The sequence below is a fragment of the Triticum aestivum genome, chromosome 1A (assembly GCF_018294505.1).
Source record: "Triticum aestivum cultivar Chinese Spring chromosome 1A, IWGSC CS RefSeq v2.1, whole genome shotgun sequence".
Lineage (NCBI taxonomy): Eukaryota > Viridiplantae > Streptophyta > Magnoliopsida > Poales > Poaceae > Triticum > Triticum aestivum.
The window spans coordinates 106,976,976-106,984,135 of record NC_057794.1 but is presented as its reverse complement, the minus strand read 5'-3'; positions in this window follow the sequence as shown (position 1 = coordinate 106,984,135).

Below are 7,160 nucleotides of genomic sequence, written 5' to 3'. Positions count from 1 at the left end.
AAGAAAACGTTTCAGATAAGAATACGCTTTCGAAGCAGGGGATACGCACTTGGGGGTTTTACGCCTTCACTTATCCAGCATGGACGGGCGCGTGGGTCACTGACAGTGGGTCCACGGGGCCCACTGGTCAGGTTTGACCAGTCCTCTCTCCCTCCTCTTCCTCTGCCCGAACGGAGGCGGGACTCCGGTGATCAACGCCGGCGAACGGCGGCTCCCCGTGGCTCCAGAGGGTCTGGATGGATCCGCAAGACCGGGGCGGTCCTCCTGGTGGTCGTTGGGTCGGCGGGGGTGGAGGGAGTCGCCGGCAGCGAGCTCGGCGGCGGAGGAGGCTTCGGGTGGGTTTTGGGGTTTTGGGCTACAGTGGTTCCCGATCGCATATGAGAGGCTGGGCAGCTCCGCTAGGTTGAGGGGAGTCGAGTGGTGTCGCTGGATGGTCGGGGGAGGCTCGGGTTGTGACGCACGGCACCGGAACGAGGCGGAGGCCGCACTGATCGGAGACGGGGAAGAAAGCTTCCCGCCGTCGATTGCTGGCCGTGGTAACTCTAGAGAGGTGGCTTGAGGTCGCCTGAATGCTTAGTCGAGCTCGGGGTTCCCTTTTATAGGCGGCCAAGGTCGGTTCTGCGGCGGTCGTGGATAAGCTCGTCGGCGACCGTCATTCTGTAGGGGCAGGGCGACGTGGCGGCGACGAGCGCTAGCGGACGCGTTTGCGGATGAGATCGAGCTGTCCGAGGGGCAGCTGGCGCGCTGGGGAGGCTCGGGCGGTGCTGCCATGGCCGGGGCCTGCTGTGGCCGGCCGCTAGTTGCCACGGCCGACCTAACGGCGGCGCTGTAAAGCTCCAGGGGCGGCTCTGCGGTGAGGGAGGGGGCAGGAGTGTTGGTTGCGAGCGGGGAAGGGCCAGAACGAGCGCGAGGCGACGGCAGTGGGACGCGGCGACTCGGTGCGCGCACATGCAAAACGTGCGCTCTGGGCGCGCCCAGAGCACGCATGCTGCGTGTTTGGCAGAATGCCACGGCATGCCAGAGGGCTCCAAATCACCTAAGGTTTAGCAGGTCTAGGCTAGGGCCATCTAGGAGTTTAGTGGACAAGCTGGTTAGGTCAGGGGATCAAGTTCACAAAGCAAACTAATAATCATGCCAAATCTGCTTATACACCCAAGGTGTTCGACAGAATGCTAAGTGCATCTAGGCAACTCTTGGGGGGGGGCAAAAGCTCCAGACCAGTGTCTCTTTAGATGAAGGAGAGGATGGCTAGGTCATTTGGACAAAGCCAGAAACTTGTTAGTGCAAGCTTTGCAAAACTTTAGTTTTGGACAAAAAGAACAATGCCTCATTGCATGCACTTAAAATCCTCCAATGGGTCCACTCTCCTGGACTTAAGGGCCTTGTAGGATGGGCTATAAGTAGGAAAAAGCTCATGGCTACTAGAGCAAGATAAATTAGGGTTGCAGTAGAAAACTCACCAACTGGGCCAGAATGAAAAAGAGGTTGATTCACTCAAATTTTCAAAGAACATCAATGGGTTTTTGCATAAAGTTGAATAATATACTCCTATGAACATCCCAAAATTTTGGTGGAGGATAGAAAGAAATATTTAAATGGGTTGTAGTGCAAAATTGCCCACTGGACCAGATTTGAAAATTGGGGTAGAGCTCAAAATATTAAATGAATGAAATATATTTTTGCATAAAAGTGATTTAAAAACATCACATGACATCTCCAAATTTTGGTGAAAATTTTAAATAAATATATCAAGTGGTTGTAGTTCAAAAAGAGCTCCAAAACTAATGAAAAATCATTTTAAGGAATAAAGCTCAGAGAGAAATAATTGTGCAAATAATTCCACTGATAATAGAAATGTTTTTTTTGAAAGGGCAAACAAGTCCAATAATATTTTGGAAAGTTTTTTCACTTGAGGTAAAAACTCCATAATAAAAGAAAAGAATGGCTTTGAAATCAAAGGAAAAATCCAGAAAATGAAAGTTTAAATTTCCTGGCAAAATTTTAATTAATAAAACAAGGTCAAAATTTTGGGGTGTCACAACACTACCCCCCTTAAGAAAAATCTCGTCCTCGAGATTTGCTAAAAGCGGCTTTAAGAAAATATAAGCAATAAAATGTGGATACAGTGAGAGGGCAATAAGTGGTGTAAAACCATAGTGTGGAACACTGGCGCTACGTGGGAAAAATCTACGGTTAGGGGGGAAACGAGAGAATTCTATGTTGGATACAGTAAATTTATAATAAATTCTAAATTTAAAATACGCTGGTCGTACCCGAGAGCACAGTGCTCTCTCTGGCTGACAGGTGGACCCGGGGCCCACTGTCAGCCTCTTCTTCTTCGTCTGGTTCTTTCTTCTTCCTCTCTCCCGCGTGCTTTCCCGCTCTTTCTCCACCGGTGACGTCTAGCGCGTAGGGCATCTAGGCCGTACCCACGGTAGTGCGCGGCGTGCTAGCTGCCGGTGCAGCGTGCACTCACCTCGTGAGCCAGCGTGCTGTCGGCACTGCTCGCGGATTCGCCTCCGAACACCGGCGATTGGGCGACGAGCGGCGCTGGTGGACTTCGCCTACCGTACACCAAGCTCGAGCTATAAAACGTCCGAGGTGCTTCTCTCTTCTTCCTCACTCCTGGCCTTGCTTCTCCTTCTTCCTCCTCCATTTCCGTTTACAGAAGCTAGAGACGAGGTCTTAATGGCGGAGGCGATGCCGGATTGGTATGTGATCCTGATGTGCGGAGGGCTGGCGGCATTGCTGGGGCTCTCCATGCTCCTGTGTGCGATGATCCTCGATGATCGTCGTGATGCTGCCGCTCGAGTGTTGGCTCTCCACGGTGGCGGTGATCACGAGGAGTAGGTGTGGTGTCGGGTGTTAACTGTTGTAGGTGTGCGGGAGGTAACTCGTATCCGGATGGTTATCCACTAATCTCTCTTTCAGAGACTATGGTGCGTTAGGGAGATGATTAGCCAGATGCAACACGGTTACGTGGTGTTGCAAGTAGTGTATGTGTTCGAGTGGTTGCGGTTGTGAGTCTGCTACCGTGGTGCTGCGTGAATAAAATTCCATGTCGTGAGGAGACATATGCTGTAGCAACTCAGGGAAAAGAAATCTCACTCCAGGATTTCTCGCGAGAAAAAAATTAGTTGATCGAAATTTACAGCAGCAAAAATTACTCATTACAATTGAAACCAAATGTTCATCTCATCGCACAAGGTTTAGAATAACACGCATGAGTTACAACACTTAACTAAATGCGAGAATAAAAGAACATAGCAGTGACGTCTAGAATGAAAATGGCAACTGGACGGGGTCCCGAGAAAACGTCTCTGGTACTGGGGCACACTCTTCTTCTATCAGGGGAAGCGGGTTGATCAGTCGATGAACGCGTCTCTCCTGGTCGGGCCTCAGTGGTCTGCCGATGGCGATCTGAGGATTTAAATCAGCAAGGCTCTGGAGATAACCCATTACTCGCTGGGTCAAACGCTCTTGAGCGATGACATATTGGACAAGGTTGGCCAGTACTGGGTCTCTCTCAATTCGTCCACCGGGAAAAGATGTCACTTCCCCAGGTGCTGCACGGCTCGGAAAGTAATAATACCCTCGTTCGCTGGCATACGGTACCGCGAATCGAAGGCGAACAATCTCTTCATGTGCAGCCGCTTCTATGGCCATCTGCGGAGTCGGCATAGATTTCCCTAGGAATGAGACTTCCGTTGGGTCCTGATTTGAGTTTACGGGAGGGATGTGCACTACTGCCCAATATTTCGAGGTGGAAGAGGTGATCCTCAATTTGAGCAGCTCGTACTGGGGTGGCTGGGTAGAACCCATGGTACTATAGGTAAAGTCCCACAATATTTTAACAAAACTACTTGGGGTTGCATCCGGGGTTCTTAGATAAATGCTAGGGCTCGGCATGGCAAGAAATGGTTGTGAGGGTTGCGCACAAGATGAGGGGTACTCGGCAAGGTCACGAGGTGTCCCTTAAAGCAATTGGGCTGGGTTATTTACCGCGGTGAGGGGCAACTGTTTGTCGGTTCTGCTCTCATGGGGTCGGGGTCCAAGCCACAGATACACACATCTCACAAAAGTGACGTGTTACTGTGGGTGCTGTCGGGGTTGGTTTTGGTAGCTACGCCCAGAATTAAAAATGTAACCGTACATCAACACACTTATGCACAGCTATTTTTTTAAATAGGGGCGCACATGCAGACAACACTGCGGTAATACAAGATCACACAACTACAGGTTGTGGACATACTAAGACTCGGTACTACTTGAGTGACTTAGTCTACCTCGTTTATATCTAAGCGGGCGTGCCTTGTGGATGCCGAGGCTTCTCCATTGGCTTCACCGTCGGGGTTAGCTGGAGGGGGTTGAGGAACTGCAGGGCCGGGTAGTGATGATGACTATTGCGGGAATTGTTGGCCACAATCCCGTTGGAGTGTGTTCCCAAAAGGCGACGGGGCACTTCTGGGGTCATCAAAGCACCTTGGTCGAAGGCCGGGGCTGACCTCAAGGTCTCGATCGGTTGTCCGAACAGCATGACTGGGTTGTTGGCGTCAGGCTCATCTTCTCTTCTTGCTGGGGGGTCGGTGGATCAGTTCTCCACGAGCTGCGATCAGATCAAGGGTGATTTGATCGAACAGTCCCTCTAGTGCACTTACATAGCGCACTAGGTGCAATAATGCAGGATCCGTCTTGTGATCTCCGTTGGCAACTTGTGGTGGTCTACCATACCCGTCACGGCTGGGGTAGTAGTAGAAGGAGCGACAGTTAACTCGGGGCGACAAGTGCCAGAGTTGAACTATAGCTTCTCGGGCAGCTAGTTGGATGGCTTGTGGCTCAAAGGAAGTTGTCCTTCCGGTGAACCTGTAGGGGCGTTCTGGCGATAGACCCCTACCATAGACGTGCACAGTGGCCCAAAATTGACGGCTCTCACCGCTCATGGACCCTTGGTACACAACATACTCCGGGGGCTCTTCTAACGCGAAGGCACGACGGGTGAGGTTTTCTAGCACGGTTACGAAACCTCCAAGGTTGGTTGCTGTGGTCTCATTGTGAACAATGGTGCCAGGCATTATAACTTGGTTTGGGGTAGAGGTTGTGATGTGCTGGGTTGAGGCTAGCGTGCCCTTTTATAGAAAAAGGGGGCGGAGTCTTCCTTCGCATGCTTGCGAAAAGAACTGTTGAGGAGCCGGTCACTGGCGCATGATCGACAGGCTAGACTGATAGGTTGGGCACCGACTGCCAAAAGGTGCGGGTCACTGTGAGGCTATCTTACACGAGAAGCTTGGCCGGGGTTTGGTTAAAGTCTGGTGGGTTGGTTTACCTAGGTTTTTGACCTGGCTAAGATAGGATTAGCCAATGGTCAGCCTAGCTCTGATACCAAGTTTGTCAGGATCGGATTTTCGGGATATTAATTTCCCAAAAGCGGCCCTTGTGCTCACCAGCCCCAGGATTACTATTAGCTGATGAGAGACCAACTTGTTACAGAAACTCCAAGCAAAATACAAAATATGAAGTACAAGACCATTCTGGCCTATGGGTACAACAATTGGTTTCTAGGCGTTGATGGCGGAAGAGTGTTTGCGGATCATCACGTCTATGGGACTCCATTTCCCACAGGAACAGCTGACCAGGATAATTCCTATCTTCGTGAGGCTGCTATCACCATTACGTAGGTTCCGGGGCTGTCATCGCAACGCTCCTTTCCACGCAAGAAATCTGGCCAAGACAATAGCCAGGGACAAGCCAGTGAGTACTTTGAATGTACTCGCAAACATTAAGAACACAGGTATAATATAGCCATTGATAATCATGTTTTGAAATATTCCATGATCACTTCATCAGTTATGAAATAAGGTTCATGATGCACGCAAGCAGATCATTCAACTAAAACATGAGTAAACAATCAGGGAGTAGAAATGAAAAGCACCGATCGGGTGTCTGAAGCGACACCTCGAAAGGATAATAGTATGAAGCATGCCTCAGTCAGGCGTCTGTGCGACACCACATAAAGGGCTTATAAGTAAATGAAATAACACGCATGCCACGGTCGGGCGTCTGGGCGACACTAGATAAAGGGCTTATAAGTAAATGAAATAACACGCATGCCACAGTCGGGCGTCTGGGCGACACCACATAAAGGGCTTATAAGTAAATGAAATAACACGCATGCCACAGTCGGGCGTCTGGGCGACACCACATAAAGGGCTTATAAGTAAATGAAATAACACGCATGCCACAGTCGGGCGTTTGGGCGACACCACATAAAGGGCTTATATAAGAATAATCACAGTGAATATCCAGGAGGTAGAACCGTCCCAGGGATACTCAATAATCCAAATAACATAAATGATTAGTCCATAATAATAATAATCATAATCATCATATGTCACAAGTTATGATCCATGTTCTGGTTTAGTAGTTTCTCCGCCGAAGACCGACACTAAGACCGACACTTGACCCATCCCAGACTGTAGTCCTTAACCATGGACACGGCTATTCGAATAGGTATTATATCTCTGCAGAGGGTGTACTCTTTACCAACGAGTAACGGATTTCTTTAGTCCATCGGAACTAATTCCATCTATGGTCTTTTAGTCGAAAACATGCCTGACTTGCACACACCAGCTTAACTTTACTCATGTCTGGAATCACCCAGACACCTGTTAAGCAAAACTCTAAGTGGGGAGGCTACAACCTCACGTAGCATGGGATCAAATTTTTATCGCACGCTCTAAGGGGTGGCCTCCCCTCTCGGTCCCAACCGGAAACACCCATGCCCCCGGACCAAGTGGCATGCCTACCGGCTACAACCGGTATCTTCCACCATGGCCTCTTTGTACGGTGTGTGGTAGGACAGGGGTTGACAACTTACTGGACCGTACCCTACCTACGGCAGGGACAAGTGGCAGCACGAAACAAGTATGGGGGTTACTCGCACAAGACTCGATCTACGGCCGACTCAGGAGGCTTAAGTATTTCCTGCATGGTTAGCTCAAGAATTATATTTCACAGCCATCAGACACAACCACCACTCATCATACCTCCCCCTTCCCTACTGGTCATAACCGTCTCGACGAGGGACAAGCTCGTGTCTAAACAAGACAGAGACTTTCCCGCGTCCTTCCGGGTAGGCATGAGAGGCATATGAGGGTGATTGC